Source organism: Ptychodera flava, chromosome 3, assembly GCF_041260155.1.
Source record: "Ptychodera flava strain L36383 chromosome 3, AS_Pfla_20210202, whole genome shotgun sequence".
Lineage (NCBI taxonomy): Eukaryota > Metazoa > Hemichordata > Enteropneusta > Ptychoderidae > Ptychodera > Ptychodera flava.
Window position 1 is genome coordinate 24,011,404 of NC_091930.1, and position 19,215 is coordinate 24,030,618.

At 36.9% G+C, this 19,215-nt stretch overlaps 1 long non-coding RNA gene across 1 annotated transcript in view; it reads left to right on the plus strand.

The window, feature by feature from the left end:
• The first annotated feature begins 2,587 nt into the window (after positions 1-2,587).
• The window catches only part of LOC139129785 (uncharacterized), a 62,222-nt gene continuing 45,594 nt past the window's right edge, over positions 2,588-19,215 (plus strand). Inside the window, exons 1-2 of the long non-coding RNA XR_011551671.1 lie at positions 2,588-2,728; positions 16,989-17,302. This is a non-coding gene — a long non-coding RNA (uncharacterized lncRNA). The remainder of the gene's footprint in view (positions 2,729-16,988; positions 17,303-19,215) is intronic.

A 19,215-nucleotide genomic window follows, 5' to 3' on the forward strand; every position in this document is an offset into this window, starting at 1 on the left:
TTTTCTACGCTTTCACTGTCGCATTATGTTTCGGGAAGTCAAACAAGTGCGATCATTTTTTTTTCATTTCGGCTGCCAAGATGTAGTAGGTAAAAGGAACACTCCCTCCCTCACGCAAATACAAAAATACGATAACTGGTAGTTCGGAAGTAAAGAGGCCCGGATGCGGTCTGTACCGCTTCACATTAGCATAGAAATGGTCGGTCGAGAACAAAATTTAAGATTTTTACGCCGCAGTACTATCATATGTGGTGAAATCAAATATGTGATCAGAATTTTTCATCGCTTTCAAAAAAAAGTTCATATTTTGGAGCAAGAAACTGCAGTTGCAGTCGTGGCCAGCGCGAGACTCGAGAAAGTTGGGGAATCACGACACAAATTGGTTAAAAGCCAACATACGGGTTTGAAAAAATATCTTTCAACAAGTGCTCGTCCTCTTCAGCTCTACTGAGGGACTGGACACAAATTACAGGGGGGGGGTATGGGCCGGTGTTTTTGGGGGGTGGGTCGCCATTTTTCGCGCAAGCATTATTGAAGGGTCGTATAATAAACAATGTATTGATGATGCAAGCAGCCACATTGATTTAAGTTGTCATGATTTCTACTTATCCAACTCCTCTATTGTGCATAACTGTCCCCTATTATGACTCTTTCAATTAGAATTTGGGAGATCTCTTATTTGATATCATTCCCCCATTGGCAATACATTAGGTATAGGTCGGTGTCAAATGTTCATGTCGCCGTATGTACATTTTTTTTTGAGGACATTGACAGAATACAAACTATTCAGAATAGTGCAAAATGTCATCAATAACAACTGGATGCTTCAGGTCGAACAACTTTCGAATAACAATTTAGGATCCGATAACCTATGAGTTATTTGTAGTGTCCTCATAGCCTATAATGTATAGTGAATCAACATTTCGATGAAATTCCAAAATCAAATTTCTTCCAGAACCATGGACTTGAAAGCACTCTAGTCTAATCATTAACATTAATACTAATAATTAAGTTTACATAAATGCACAGATTTATTAAGTTTTGTTTTGAAAAAAATATTCATAATTTTATCATAGACTGCTATGCATAGTGAATCATCATTCAGTGAAATTCCAAAATCAAAGTTCTTGCACAACCATGGACTTGAAACCACTCTGGTCTAATCATTAACATTAATACTAATAATTAGGTGTACATAAATGCACAGATTTACTTAGTTTTGTATTGGAATAAAAATATTCATAGTTTTGTCATAGACTGCTATGCATAGTGAATCGACATTTCAGTGAAATTCCAAAATCAAATTTCTTGCACAACCATGGACTTGAAACCACTCTGGTCTAATCATGAACATTAATACTAATAATTAGGTGTACATAAATGCACAGATTTACTTAGTTTTGTATTGGAAAAAAAAATTCATAGATTTTTTATAGACTGCTATGCATAGTGAATCGACATTTCAGTGAAATTCCAAAATCAAATTTCTTGCTCAACCATGGACTTGAAACCACTCTGGTCTAATCATTAACATTAATACTAATAATTAGGTGTACATAAATGCACAGATTTACTTAGTTTTGTATTGGAAAAAAATATTCATAGTTTTGTCATAGACTGCTATGCATAGTGAATCGACATTTCAATGAAATTCCAAAATCAAATTTCTTGCACAACCATAGACTTGAAACCACTCTAGTCTAATCATTAACATTAATACTAATACTTAGGTGTACATAAATGCACAGATTTACTTAGTTTTGTATTTTAAAACAATTATTCTTACTTTTGTCATAGACTACAATGTATGATGGATGAACTTTTTATGCGAAATTCCAAAAACAAAGTTCTTGTACACAGATGCACGTGTTACCACCCTCTTCTAATCAAGTACAATTATGTCAATTATTCAGGGTCCATATATGCAGAAAAAGTGCATATTATTAATTGTGAAAGAATTTTTTTACAGTTTTTTCATAGACTCCCATGTATAGTGAATCAACATTATTGATAAAATCTAAAAATTACATTTTTTGTACACGCATGCACTTTTTACCTGCCACTTCAAGCAAAGTACATTTACATGAATTATCACACACATATGATTTGAAATGTTTTGGACAAAGCGTTATATCAGCCACATTTTGCCTTCCTTTTGGGAGGGGGATTTCAAAAGTATAGCAAGTCAGACGGGGGTCTTGAACACATTGCGGGTTTGTTGGGGGGTATTGAGTAACAGGGGAGGGTCATTTATTTTCATGCATGGATAAGGGGGAGGGTCACTAATTTTTGTGCATGAACTTTTGAAAGGGTCACTATTTTTGACGCAGCAGTGTTTCGAAAACACCGGCCCACCCCCCCCCTGTAATTTGTGTCCAGTCCCTAACGAAAACTCTTCGGTTTTACGATCTCGCAGCTGTGATCGGTGACGACATGTTTATTTTTAACCTGAATATTTATGTTCTGTAAACTGACCCTTGTACCTCTTGCGACAACAATGCATTGCCCCCACGATGACCCGCCACCTTTATGCAAATCGGCCATTACGACATTTCAATACAAACAGGAGTCAACCATCGTAAGCGAAGAGTGACCGATGTCAAGCCATAGAAGAGTTTGAAGGACAGATTATGAAATGCGTGATATGATAATGTCTACCACTCGATCGTCGTTTGCTTATCATGCTTTGTTATGTATTTGCTTCTACTTTCAAGTCAAGTTGATGTCGGTAAGTGCAGTTTATGACAATTATATTGCCACAAATTACGTGAAGTAGGTAATCCTATATGACTGTGTTCTCAAGATTCAGGAGAAGCCGTGACAAGATCAAAACCGCGCGGTTCGGGGGGACGTCAATATGGCCTTGAGACTATGCTGCCAACGACATTGCTGCAAGTACCGCACCAATATCTCAATGAACCCCAAGACGAAAGACTTTTTGATTCAAAATCTGTTGTAGGGGGGAACTTTTAAAGGTGCAATGTGCTATTAGAGCAATAGTACACGTTCAAAAACTATCCTTTGCTGTAAATCTCTCCTGATTCCGATCGCACTCGATTGATACGGTACGGAGAAGGGCCGCAATTTTTTTGTCTACACTGAGAGTTGCCATGTCAACAGTCGCGTACGTGACATCGCTGTCAAGCCACTCGCTTGCTACCTGTTTGGAGGTACACCTTCCCGTTTAGACGGCATAAAGTTTTCTATAGCTGGTCTAAAAATACATGAACTTTAAGAGAAAAACCATGGGAACACATCACAAACTCAATATGTTATTTCCGTATTAGGCAACCAGAAATATCCGTGTTCTCAAAGTCCTCTAAATTTTTGAGTCCGCGACATCTTTTCGCAGGCAAAATGCGGCATCCATTTTGTTTGTTTACGTTGTTTACCATCTGGGGGAATTCTCCAAAACCGATGACGTTTATCACGCATATCTCGACTTTTACCGTCAAATATCACGGCTGATATTTTACGGTATACGTCACTAGGGTGAAGTGATATGGGCAGGGTATATGATAATCTACATAATGAAATGATATGTATGGTAAATTTCATTCACGTCTTGAGAATTAATATTTTTTGTGATTCTGCTAAGCATAACAGCTAAGCCGGGAAGCTCGTTTGTATTGTTTTGATATCTTAGTTTTTGACAGAGAATGCAATGCTGGGATTTAGAGAATCCTGTCTTGGATGTTACCTTCAATTTACTACGTGTAAAAATTTCTACGTGTAAAATGTGGTGTACAGGTATAAATCATATTCAGAATCCGCAGGCCTTTCAAGTTATGCATGGTAGAATGATGGAAATTTGGTATTCATACCTGCAAGGGGCAATATTGAAGACCTCATTACTACAGTATGATTACCGGTAGCTAACAAAAAATTGCAAATAAGGAATGTTAACGAACCTCCTAGTAAGGTGTAAACTCGGTGGCAAATTGCACAACTACACCATCAACTACGAGGTAGCATACAGCAAATCATACGTTTACAGTGGCACTGTGATTGTATCAGATGTTGTGATGAAGATTTTAAAGTTTCTTGAGTTGCAGATGGTTATTTTAAATCCAATCAAAATAGGGCAAACGTATTTTTTATTCTTCTCAGCTGCTCCCTTATTTTAATATACGCTAATTCGAGCGCATATCGTGCTGATCGTGGGTTTTTTGCGAACCCTTATAAGCCTGTACAAATCCTAAACATTTCGTATTTTTTCGGATATTACTACATACGGGCGGGAGAAGTCAGAGAGAATCACGAACGTGATCAAAACATTTAATTGCTCCTGCAACGACGTTTGAATTTCCATTGAATCTGTAAAACGAAAATTGAACAATTATGTTAATGTTAATATCATTGCAAACATTTTTGCAAGTTGTTAAGTGATTATCTAAGAGTACATATTGTTTCATAGAGAAAACCTTAATACGTCAGAGTTATTTGCATTATAATTGCTAATAGATCTTGCCAAGTCTAGCTAGTTAAAGTTTGAGGTCGTGTAAGTAAGGCGAGCAATAATTGTCATAAAACACGTTTTCCGTCAGAGGGTTTTCTTTCTTGTTTTCCTATGCTATTTGTGAACCAATCTCTTGGCGGTCGTTTCCTTAATGAGTATGGTAATAAGAACAGCATAAAACTTACAAAATCCCTTCTACTGTACTCTGTGACTAGGTCAAAGCATGTCCTCAGATTCACCAACTGGAATTCCATGTTAAACGTCATATCATAAGGCTGATTCGTTGGAAATGCAGTGTGTGCACAATACTTGTATATTTCTTTTTCGCACTAAAAGTGCAGTTTACGTGTTCCTTTTAACTTAATCAGGTTGAATATAATGTGCTTGTCACTAACATGACCCATTATGCAAAATGTACCATGTTTTTATTGGCAAATGAGTACTAGACCGACGTAAAACTATAATTATTTCCGCTTCAAACATAAAGACTTACCTGAACAATAGATATGTCTAAACAGCTTCTAACTAAGCAAGACGTAGAGTGCACAAAACGAGAAATAAACAGAAGACTTATCATAATGCTAACTTGATTAAATTCGAAACACAATCCACTATAACAGCAAGCAAGAGGAACAACACCCATTTAATACACTCTTTGTAACCTCACGTCTTGAAGGTTAAAAATCTTTGATCTTTTTTCAAAAATTAGCAAGACCTTTAAGTATTTACGTCGTCAATAAAAAGCTTGTGACTAGGCAATCTTCAAGTGAAGCCTCTTGAGATTACTGAAAGGTCAGCTTCTAATTAGCATAATAGAAGAATGCAAAATATGGTGCGTGGGCGTGCATAGCTTTGCCTTACTGGAGCTCCACTATATTCCTATTCTGTTGCCTGACTTTTTCATTTCAAGCTAAGGTTGTGTAGCCCGCTAGTGGACACTTTCTTTTTGTGAAATACTGAAAAAACAACGCAAGCAATCGACATGCACGTTGTGGATGCAATTGTCTTCTGAAAAGCAACAAACAAAAATAGAGTCTATTAGTTATCGTCGTTACCTTAAATTATCAAATCTAATATTCCTTATTCTTATCATTGACATCGTGCTATAAAGAAATATTGCTAGTGTATGACATCCTTACATGTTATGGGCGAACGCTTTTGTTAGGTAATTACGATTGCTCACTACTCGGTTCGACGGAATACAGAAGTGGTGAGCTTATCGTACACTGTGTGTCATGATCAAAGTTCATCCTACACAGCTATCGACGACATTTCAGTTGTTTAATAGAAAAGAAATGCTTCTATTAGCAGCTTTTGAAAGGAAACGTACATCGACTTTTTGCTGCCACTGCATGAAAACCCAATAATTCAGATAAATTCACATTAATGAGTTGCCTGTATTACAGTATAATACACGTGAATTCACATGAATCCACATGAATACAGGCTTGCTGAATACAAAAAATGGATTCTTGACTGTATTCATCTGTATATGCACTCTTCAGCTAAAATACAGGCAATAATCCATGTTAATACAGTAAGTATTAAAGGGTTTTTAATGCAGTGTGCAATCCTGACATTTTGCTATGTTTTATCCACACGCCCTATTTTCCCATGCCTTTTTTATTTATAAAGAAAAATACGAGATATATGAAAGAAGAAACAACTTGAGATGGTGGTGATGCTCATTATCCATGATATCTCCAACTAACATCACGGGGAAAAGACAGCCTCAGAAAATCTAGCTTTTTTAGTTTATACATTAAAAATCGAACAAAAACCAATAACGTGGTAACGCTCGATAGCAGTGCTTAATTTTGAAATCTGACACCCTTTGACCTATTGTAGTCGATTTTTTGAAAGGTTCCTGCAAATGAAATCAGGCACCAATGTAGAACTGGTACAACCACAAACTGATGATGTTAAAATCGCCGTACACAAAACGTATAAACCAGATGTGAACTGAATACGCTGACGTGTTTTACAACCGGTTCATTAATAGAAGTACACTTCACAGAACAATAATATATCTGTTATATCACTTTATGTAGCAGGTTTTCTCAACTTCGCACAGAACTCTCAGAGTTCCATCACTAATTACAAAACTTTAGTTAATATGCAGATCAGCTGTTAATTACCTTGACACTGCTCAATGCCTCATGGGACAATTAAATATCTATCAGATCAACATTTATAGCACATTTCATTAAATTAAATTCTGTAATTTTAGAGAAATATCACTCATTATAAAAGTTCATTAAATATGCAAATGAGCCCTAATTAACTTGACACTGTTCAATGATTCATTGCACAATTAAATATTTATCAGATCAATATCTGTAGCACGTTTCACCAAATCTGGTGCCGTCATTTCAAAGTTATATACCTAAATACAAAGTTAATTAAATATATAAATTGACCCTTAATTAAGCTCACACTACTAAATGCTTTACAACACAGTTAGATATCTGTCGGATCAGTATATGCGGCAGTTTTCATCACATTTGATGCAGTTATTTCGGAGTTATATGACTAATTATAAAACTTCATGAAATATGCAAATGAGCTATTTATTAACTTGACACTGCTCAATGCTTCTCAGTACAATTGGATATTTATCAGATCAACATCTGTAGCAAGTTTCGTCAAATTTAATGCTGAAATTTTGGAGTAACACACAAATTACAACGTTCATTAAATATGCGAAAGACCTTTTTGTTAACTTGAAACTGCCAAATGCTTCTCAGTACAATTCGATATTTATCAGAACGATATCTGTACCCGATTTCACTGACTTAGGTGCCGTAATTTCAGAGTTATATACCTAATTACAAAGTTCATTAAATATGCAAATGAACCCAGAACGAAACACCGATTGAAATGAAATTTCACATGCATAATCTTGTAAGTGAGGTCTCTTAGGTTTGTTAAAGGAATTTTGATCAGTCACCTGATTTGGCCGCCATCTTTGATTTTGCATAAATAGCAATTTTATCTTTAAAATCTTCTTTTCCAGAACCAAAATGTTGATGGAAGTGAAATTCCAATTTTATCATTCTTAGTGAGTGCTCTTTTAAGTTTGTGGAAGACAATTGAATCGGTCACATGATATGGCCGCCATATTGGATTTTTGAAAAATACGAATGTAATGTAGTTGAAACGGTCACGTGATTTGGCCGCCATCTTTGATTTTGCGATAATCGCAATTTAATCATTAAAAATCTTCTTCTCCAGAAATAAAACACCGATTGAGCTGAAATGTAGCTCATGTCATCCTCAGAGTAATCTCATCCAATTTTGCAAAAAACATTTCGATCGGTCAAGTAAATTGGCCGCCATATTTGATTTTGCATTAAAGATATAATTACTAGTGAAACCTACAGTAACTACGAGATGATGTTCAAAATCCCTCTTTACAAAAGATAAAAAAGACTTTTCCAATCCCAAATTTGCACATAATATCATCAGAACAAGAAAGCCAACGCTACCTACAGCTTTATTTGATTACGTGTAGCCATTCCTTTCCAGATCTTGTATATACCGGGCTACGGCTATATGCTCAGTTTGAAGGCCGTTTAGTGTGTTATTTTGAAATCGACTTCGGATTAATTATTCTGTCAAATAAATCCATACATATTTCAGAACCCAGGGAGATATTTTTGTCTTCAGACAACATCTTTAATTTTACAAAACTTAATTTTCGGTGACCTTGTGTATGTCAATTTGGATTTTTTTGTATTGACCCCAAGTTGGCATTTCTATCCTGCGCGACGAGTCATCATTTGTAATATTAACTTTTGATGCATAAAAATTAGTAGCATTTTTATCTACATTATAAATGAAATTACACCCTCTGAGTGGGAGCAAGAAATACTAACGGGAGTATATTTACTCCAGTCATGCTACATTTTGACCCATCAATCTGTAACATTACTGCTTGCTGGTTCACAAGCATTAGAATAAAGAAGCTCACCAAGACTTGATGATCTAGACCAGGCACCTACAAAGTCTGCAAGTTGTTTTACTTTCTCCTTTGTGACAGTCTTTTCTTCTTTTGGACAAGCATTATAATTAATGAGTCCAATTTTACTGCTGTGCTTCCATAAACAATAGGATGGTGGTGTGTTTGTAATTTCTGGGTGCTGCTGGTAATTTCTGGTATTTCAGTTAGTCCATATCTCTGAAAAGTCGTTACAGAAACACAGTGGCTGCTGCATGTTTGCACTACACGTCTAACCCTTTTTTACAAACACTTTTCCCGCCTATTTTTTTACCAGTAAATATACCAGTAATAAAAATAATTAGGGCGAAATACTGTTTACTTGGGGTACTGGTTTGTCAGCCATGACATTTGACTTACAATAATTGATTTTATAAAGAATAATGACCAGTGTTCACTTTCATGAAGTATAATATCCTCTACATGGTTACTTTTATAGAAATTCTAACCACTGTCTCTGTGTTTTCTTGCTGTACTCAGGCAGTTATCATACTTTGAAATGAAATAGTCAAAGATATTGCTATCTGTAAGATCAGAAAGACTACTCAAAGTTCTGGTCCATACATCTGCAGGAGATTATATGAGCAATGACTCCTCTATGTTCATGGAAACTGGAACATTACAAAATCCTGACAAGTACTTCATCAGGGTCGAAAAGGTACAGTTCATCCCATCGCATAACTATATGCAGGTACACTCTATGAAAATAAAAGCAATTAAAGGATACTTCATTTTCTAGGCATGGGCAAGTATCTTCAATATAGCATTTTATAATGTTAATTTAAAGAATGAGGCGAAATTTGTATCATACAGACATTTTTATGTTTTTATTATGAGGATTGAGAAACTTTTTAAGAACAGAAATACTATTCAAAGGATGTCAGTATGATTTTTTGACCTTTTCACGAACTCAAAACACCAGCTTGTAACAGTATCATAACACAGTGGGACAATGATCTAAATAAAATACTCTTGCCAGGCAATATGGCAGCGATGGAATCACCACACTTTACAGTTCATAGACCTACTTTTCATATTTTTTTCAAAATGCGATGTGTGAATTGAAAGAGAGTTCTACTCTTCCACCAGGCTGGATTGGATATTAGATGTGCGTTGAACTGTGGTCACGGTCTGTTCGTCTAAGCTTACATTGTACACGATCCGGCAAAACGCATCAAAGCCAAGACAGTCTGTGCTACAGTGTATACGTAGACATGGACATTCTCTACCCTTTCACTGCTGCATTATGTTTTGGGAAGTCACACTAGTGCGATCATCTTTTCCCTTTTCGGCTGCAAGATGTAGTAGGTAAAAAGAACACACCCTCCCCCCACGCACATACTAATAGTTCGGATGTGCAGAGGCCACAATGCGGTCTGTACCGCTTCACATTTGCACAGAAATGGTCGGTCGAGAACAAAGTTCAAGATTTTTACGCCGAAGAACTATTACATGAGGGCCGAATTACTATCATATGTGGAAAAATCAAATGTTCGATCAAAATTTTTCATCGCTTTCAAAAAATTTTTCGAGCAATGAGCTGCAGTTGCAGTCATGGCCAGCGCGAGACTCGAGAAAATGGAGGAATCAGGCCAAAATTTGGTGAAAAGCCAACATACGGGTTTGAAAAAATACCTTTCAACAAGGACTCGTCTCTTCAGCTCTACTAACGACAACTCTTCGGTTTTACAATTTCGCAGCTGTATTCCGGCAATCGTTTATCGTTGACGACATGTTTATTTTTAACCTTAATGTTTATGTTATGTAAACTGAACCTTGTACCCCTTGAGACAACAATTCATTGCACCTATGATATCCTCGCCACCCTTATGCAAATCGGCCACTGAGACATTTTGAATACGTGCAAGAGTCAGTCATCGTAGGCGAAGAGTGACCGATGTCAAATGCATAGAAGAGTTTGAAGGACAGATATGAAATGCTTGATATGATAATGTCTACCACTAGATCGTTGTTTGCGTATTATGTCTGTTTATGTGTTTGCTTCTACTTTCAAGTCAAGTTGATGTCGGTAAGTGCAGTCTATGGCAATTATATTGCCAAACATAATGAGAAGTAGGGTATCCTAAAAGGCTCTGTTCTAAGAGTTAAAGGGAAGCCTGGACAAGAACAGTGCGACATCGCTGCAAGTACCATATTATCTTAATGAACCTGAAGAAGAAAGACAATTGGATTCAAAAATCGTTGTACGGGTGGAAACTTTTTAAGGTGCAATATCCTATTACAATAATTGTAACTAGTAAAAATGTCCTTTGCTGTAAATCTCTCCTTATTTCGATCGCACTCGATCGATACGGCACCGAGAGGGGCAGCAATTTTGTTTGTTTACACTGAGAGTTGCCATGTAAACAGTCGCGTACGTGACATCGCTGTCACGCCACTCGCTCGCTACCTGTTAGAGGTAAAGTTTGCCATTTGAACGGCAGAAGGTTTGCTAGAGCTTATCTAAAACTACTAGAACTTTAACAGAAAAACCATGGGAACACATCACAAACTCCACATGTTATTTCCGTATTTAACAGCCAGAAATATCCGTGTTTCTCCAATCCCTTAAAATTTTGTGCTTCGGCGACATCGCTTCGCATTTGAGAGCGGCAGCCATTTTGTTTACTTACATTGTTACCATCAAAGTGCAAATGTAGTTTTATCCGAAACCGATGACGTTTATCGTGTATATCTCGACGTTTACCATAATATATCACGGCTGATATTTTACGGTAAACGTAACTAGGATGAATCGACATGGGCAAGGGTATATGATAATCTACATAATTAAATGATATGTCTGGTAAATTTAATTCACGTATTGCGAAATAATATTTTTTTTGATTCTGCTTAGCATCACAGCTAATCGGAGAAGCTCATTTTGTATTGATTTGATTCTTTTGTTTTTGACAGTGAATGCGCTGATGGGTTTTAGACAATCCTGTCTTGGATGTTATCTTCAATTTCTGAAGTATGATTGTGGCGCACAGGTACCAATCACATTTATAGTCCTCAGGCCTTTCACATTATGCATGGTAGAACGATGGAAAAATTGGTATTTTTACCTTCAAGGGGAAATATTAGAGAGCGCAACACTGCAGTGTATTTACCGGTAGCTAACAAAAATTGCATATCAAGAATGTTAACGAACCTCCAACTAAGGTGTAAACAAATTGCAAATTGCACAATTACACCATTAACTACGAGGTAGCATAAAGCCAATCATACATTTACAGTGGCACTGCGATTGTATCAGATGTTTTATTGAAGATTTTAAAGTTTCATGAGTTGGAGATGATAATTTTAAATCCAATCAAAATAGGGCATTTTTTTTCTTCTCAGCTGCTCCCTTAATTTTAATATAAACTGTGTTGAGCGCACATCGTGCTGATTATGGTTTTTGCAAACCCTTATAAGCTTGGAAAATCCTCAATATTACGTATTTTACTGATATTACATGCATATGGGCGGGAGAAATTGCTAAGTCAGAGAGAATCACGAACTTGATTAAAACTTTTATTGCCACTGTAACGACGTTTACATTTTATTGAATCTGTAAAATGAAAATTTGAACAAGATGTTAATGTTAATAACATTTTTGCGAGTTGTTAAGTGATTATCTTAGAGTACACATTATTTCATAGAGAAAAACTTAATACGTCAGAGTAATTTGCATAATAATTGCTAATAGATCTTGCCAAGACAAGCTAGTTAAAATTTGAGGTCGTTTAAAGGTATTGAAATCGATCCCAGGGCCAAGGAGTGTCACATGTAAAACAGTGTGTATCTTTGCGTCAGAGGGGAATGAACTATGAGTTTACCTATTTATCCAGTAAATCTTAATCCCGACTACTATCGTGACTATTGTAAAATTTTGTACTGCAGGTCAACATACACATCTCTTGGCGGTTATTTCCTTAATGAGTAGGGCAATAAGAGCAGCATAAAACTTCCAAATCCCTTCTACTTTACTCTGTGGCTAGGTCATAGCATTTACTCAGATTCACCAACTGAATTTTCACATTAAACGTCATATCAATAATAATAATATTGGGTTCTTATATAGCGCACATATCCACGAGTACATGTGCTCAAGGCACTTTACAATTATTATTACCCCTGGGTCACTGGATCTAATATGATACCACTCAACTCCCTGGGGAGCAAACTACAGCTCACATGTGCAGCAAATAAGCGCAGCAGAGCTAAACACACACATTACAACCACTGTCCTACCAGGTACCCATCACTCCTGGGTGGAGAGAAGCAATGAGGAATAAAGTGCCTTGCTCAAGGACACAACACCATGGCCATGCCGGGGCTCGAACTCACCATCCTGTGATCGTGAGTCCACTGCTCTAGCCACTGGCCCATGATGCCTCCTTTCATAATCATATATCATAAGGCTGATTCGTTGTAAGTGCAGAGTGTGCACAATAAGTGTCTATTATTCCATTTTCGCAAAAAGTGCAGTTTACATGTTTCTTTAAACTTAATCTGGTTGAATACAATGTGTTAGTCACTAAAATGACCCATTATGCAAAATGTGCCATGTTTTATCGGCAAATGAGTACTAGATCGAAGTTAAACTATTTCATAATTATTTCCACTTCAAACATAAAGATTTACTGAGCAATAGATATATCTACACTGCGTGCACCAAACGAAAACTAAGCAGAAGCTAACACTTGATTAAATTGAACACAATCCTCAATAACAGCAAGCAAGGGGAGCCACACTCATTTCTTGCAAATACACTTTTTGTAACCTCGCGTCTTGAAGGTTAAAAATCGTTGACCTTTGTTCAAAATTTAGCAAGACCTTAAAGCATTTACGTCGCCAATAAAAGGCTTGTGACTAAGCAATCTTGAACTAAAGCCTCTTGAGTTTACTAAAAGGTCGGCTTCTAATTAGCGGAATAGAAGAATGCAAAATATACTTAGTAGTGCGTGGGTATGCATAGCTTTGCGTTACAGATGCTCAAGTGTATTCTTATTCTGTTGACTGACATTTTTATTTAAGCTGGAGTTGTGAAGCCAGCTGGTGGGCACTTTCTTTTGTAAAATACTGAAATACAACCCACGCAATCGATCGGCACTGTGGATGCAATGATCTTCTGAAAAACAACAAACAAAAATCGAGTCTATTAGTTATTGTTGTTAACTTAAATTATAAATTTAACATTCCATATTCTAATCATAGACATCGTGCTATAAAGAAATATATTGCTAGTGTATGACATCCTTATGAGTCATGGGCGAACTGTTTTGTCAGGTATTTACGGTTTTTCATCCCTCGGTTCGACGGACTACCGAAGTGGTGAGCTTATCGTATGCAGTGTTTCATGATCAAAGTTCATCCTACACAGCTATCGACTACATTTCCGTTGTTTAGTAGAAAATACACAAATAAATGCTTCACATTTTCGCTACACTCCTGACATTTTGCTCTGTTTTTTGTTTTTTGTTTTTTGGTTCATACGCCCTATTTTCCCATGCCTTTTTATTTATAAAGGAACAGACGAGATATATAAAAACGAAACAACTTGAGATGTGGTGACGCTCATTATTCAAGATATCTCCAACTAACATCATTCAAAATCGTACAAAAAGAAATTAAGTCGGCAACGCTCCATAGCAGAGATTAATTTTGAAATCTGACACCCTTTGACCTATTGTAGTCGATTTTGTTTGAAAGGTTCCTGCAAATGAAATCAGGCACCAATGTAGAACTGGTACAACCACAAACTGATGATGTTGAAATCGCCGTACACAAAACGTATCAATAAGACAATTTTTAAGGTCGCACTTTATATAGTCATTACAATTTAGGTAAGACTGGGGCAATAAGTTTAATATCGACAACAATATCCTTCAGATTTTTTGGTTTGTTTTCCTAATAATTCATTTGTGAACTAATCTCTTTGCGGTTATTTCCTTAACACGTAACAAGGCTTTAATTAAATAACTTTTTACAAAGATTCATTCAATTTTGAGTAATTTGTTAACCATAGATTTAAATATTGGTGTGGTTCATTCTGGCTTGGTCAAATTCATGTTTTAAGTATGCTTGTCATAATTTCACTGTCAGACGTGGCACATTTACTTGGCACATGAATACTAGACCGAAGTAAAATTCATTTCCGAAAATCTTACACTTCAAACATATAGATAAACCTAAACAGTAAATATGTCTCGTCTACTTGAAAATAAGCAATTCAGGCCAGAGAAAAAAAAATTCTTGTTCATAGGATTTTTTGGACCAAGTTCCAGGAGCGGCGAGCGATTTTTTTTTTAGGCCGAAGGTAAACGCGGTTCTCTGGCATTTTCGCACAGATGCAGACAAGGCAAGATAATTGTTTCCCTTTTAACCAGAAATATCTCAGACAAGAAACACTGATACTGGTAACTGAATTCAATACTATATTTTCCAACAATAACATAGGCCATTACATTCACAGTTAGTGTTTGCACAACATATTCTGAGTATTTCAACATTCTCTCAGAATAAACTGAAATGTACAGCAAATCACTGAAATCAACAATTCAGTATGTCCTTTAATATTGTCCTGGTGGGACTCTGCATCTGAGTTTTTGTTCATTTTACTTTGGTTCCATGTTTTGGCCTCTTTACCACTGTCTCTACACATTTTACACAATGGTCTAACAACACTGTTCTGTGAATCGGAGTGAAGTTATATAGTCATCATTCAGAAGGCTGTCTTTTACTCGTGTGCACGTTGACTGTCTGAGTTAGACACATTGAACACCACAAACTTCATGTTGAAGTAGCTGCAGACTGACATCTCAGATCGTACTTTAACATCGACGCAACCATGTGTTTTGTCATTGCCGTAAATTTTTATTCATTCAATCGGATGCACCGTCCATCTACTGTCACGATTTTGTTAAACAAATCGCCGAACGTAATATCAGGACAAACACTGAATAGCGTCTTTGGAACTAACTGTTGGCCATCACGTCGAATGTTGTCGATCAAATTAATACTCATGATATGACAGGTACTAACCTTTACAAAACGGGGAAATTTCTGGCCAAATCGACGCACTTTGCGTCGTGATTCGCCAAATTCAGACGTCACAACAACGTGTTGGCGTTCAACTAGGTCCAAAAACGTCAGAAGTCTCATTCAAAATCCCGTGCCCACGAAAACCCGACAAAGTGTAGGGCGCCACCAGCGGCAGTACTAAAAATATTTTAAAAGCGGAAGTAAGAATTTGCCGCGATCAAAAAAAAAAAAATCCAAATATGCCAAAGTAGAAGCGGCGATTCCGATGAACAACTTATTTTTTTCTTCCTGGCCTCACGGAAAGTGCATCGAAAAGGACGGAAATATACAAAGACTTATCATTTGGTTAAATATCAAACACAATCCACCATAAGAGCAAAAAGGGGAACGAGACTATTGTTTGTAAACAGACTGTTTGTAAGCTCACGTCCGGAAGGTCAAAAAATCGTTGACCTATATCCAAAATTTAGAAGGACCATTCAGTATAGACGTCGTCTATAAGTAGTATGTGAATACGCCTCTTTAAGCGTTTTGAGTTAACTGAGAGGATGGCTTGTAATTAAGGTAATAGGAGAAATAGTGTTGTGCGTTGGCCTGCTTAGCTTTACGTTTTCGCCATTGATCTGACACAGCTGTAGGAAATACATTGTATTTGAGTTAGTCGACTGAATTCTGTTTTTCGAGCAGTGAAAAAGAGGAATGGAAATTGTGTAACCCACACATAGACACTTTACTTTGTGAAATACTACAAGGTAATATACGCATTTAGTCAGCACTGTCGATGTAATGATCTTTAAAACTTGACGTGAATGGACTTAGTCATATGGGAACGCTTTAATTAAACAATCAAAATACATTGTTCTAATATTGAGACTGCGATGATGAATATGATGATCCGTTTCATTGAATATAATGACCAGGATTAAATTGGTTGTATATAAATGAAAATATGACGAGAGTGACACACAAAAACAAAGTGTTAACATTCATTAACGAGATTTACTATACACTTGTCTTGTTGGGGCGATGGCTACTTTGTTACATTGAGAGATGTGTAAATCCTCACTCCTCATCTCAGTTTACTTGACTGTGTTTCTTCTGTTTGAGTTGTCGGGTAATTTTTAGCATTTTTGCAATCTTCACAATTGTTCTTTCCGTTACATATGTTGGTCGTTCCGGTACTCAATCTGTAATGAGAATTATTAGCATTAATTTAGATATTTAGATGGCCTTTTTGAAAAAAATGAAGTCAACTTTCCTGTTTTCCTTAAAAGATCAAGCAATATGCCAACTTTTTATCGACATCACAAATTTCAATTTTGGTCTGTAAGTGTGTAATGTAGTACACAATAATGTGAAACAGTTTTCAGAGAAGAATAATATTAATAGGTGAGTGTAAGCTGTATCTTAAACAATAAAAACAGCTTCTATTCATTACAATATCCCTGTTCACCATGATAATCATGAAACTATTTATTGTATCTTGTTTTTTAACAGATGCATCATCACTCTTTAAAGAAACTCCATCAGATACTGTAACAGTTGTAGGCAGAGATGTACAACTAAAATGCAGCTTCAATAATCTGGGAAGTCGCACTCCTCAATGGCAGTTCAAAAGCAGCGCTGGTGATCGCCTTGTGGAAATCACCCACGGCTCTCAAATATTTAATAACAAATATCAACTACCTGGGGATCTATCGAAAGGAGAATATCATTTGTTTATTCCCAACGTAGCACAAGATTTGTCAGGTACTTACGATGCTCACTGGTCGGTTCATCGGAGTACAGAAGAGCTGAGCTTACCGTACTCGGTAGGTAATTCATTTTTCATTCCGTAGCTATTGACGACCTTTTCGTCGTTTAATTGAAACGCGTACGCAAAATAAATGCTTCGATCAATCCCGACATTTTGCTTTTGGTTTCTCCATGCCCTTTACCTTAAAGGGAGGGACGGGATATATGAGAAAGAAGGAAAATCGCGGCGATGCTCATTATGAAAGGCGCCTCCTACTGAACAATTCAGGGAAAATTCAGTTTCAGAAAAATCAACCCTCTGTCGCAGGCTTTGTTTTGACACCTACTTTTTGTTGATTGTTTTTGTAAAGTTAGACTATTTAGACTAGAAATGATCGCTTGTGCTAGGGAAAATCACAACGGTTGTCAATGAAACATTCTATAAACCATAGCGTGAATCATCAGGTCCCAATCCGTGTTGCTCCTATAAACAGATCCAAACAATGCTAAACTCCCATGCGCTTACGCTAAGCATTCTACAAGAGTAGCGGCTGTGATGTCCTTGCTATGACCAAACTATACAGTGTCAAATGTTTGTGTAAAAAGTATATGTAGTCTATTGTTTTATTCATTTTAAGATTGATATGTTTTGTTCACGTCAACATTGGCGTTATTTTTTTTTTTTTAATATGTTTATTTACTGTTTAATAAAGTTACAATATCTCGTATACATCTCGTATACATTCATTAATTGGCGTTATTTTTCGGACTATTAAAGTGCGGTAAAAATTCGAAAAGTTATAGCATTTTTACCTGTTCGTCTTTCAATGTTGGTCACTTGAACCCACTATCGGAATCTTTGAAACGTTATTTTTCAATTAGACGGTACAGACTTTAGTTCTGGACAACTAACCGAGTACGATGTTGTTGGTCATATTAAAACTAGTCCCGAGATTAATAGAATCCCACACCCCAACGGGTTGGGATGGAATGTCTCACACGAGTTGGGGAATTCTGTCTCACACGAGCCGAAGGCGAGTGTGAGACAGAATTCCCCGACGAGTGGAGACATTCCATCCCAATCCATTGGGGTGTGGGATATTTTTCTCACGTCCCTCCAATATCTTAAGAAAATTACATTTTATTGTGGTAGGTTTATACTATCAAGAACCAGCACCCGATTGCACTTGTTTCATTTGTATCATTCCGCAAAGAAAAATGAAGTTCCGTTCATTGATGAGCATATCAACACGTTAACATGTATATTACCGATATGGCAATTTTGTTTTGTTGGTCAGCCACAAAATTCTCCAGGTCATCTGAGGAAAATGTTGCGAAACAGCTCTGGTGGCCATCTGTTGATGACATTGCGTGAAAGCTGTCGTCTGCTACAGCCTCGTGTGCAAATGGCTCGCTCATCGAAGTCTCTCGCTAACTGTATCGCTGTCAAGTCAGTTCTTCTCCAGAAAATATGTCGACGAGCGTATAGCCGATAGTTTGTAATGGCCTGAATTCTCCCGTTACAACATAAAGCGGTCATCCTCCGTGTATTTGTTGCCGACGCCGCGGTGACCGTACTCAATCTAGAACAACCTGTTCACTCTGCGGTTCAGTCGTCTGTCCCCTATAGTGCCAGTTGTACATTACGCGATGTTCTATTCGTCAAATAATTCGTACACTGGGCGCTGAGCAGAATTGACCAATCAACATACGTTTCACATACGAGGTGTTCGGTCGTCGCGCAACAATACAGAGTGTGAGAACAAATTGTTCTCACATGTGTTCTCACACTCCCAGCGCACTGGGGACGTGAGAATAAGTGCTTCCTAGCGCGGAAATATATCCGTGTTAAATGTTAAAGCGGAGTAATTACTCCAAGAACCGGTGATCCTTGACCGCCGCTTTCATAACTTGCGTTTTAATCGGTACAATGGTCCTTAATAACAATGTGCGGCCCTTCGTCTAATTGACTAATTACAAGACATGTTTC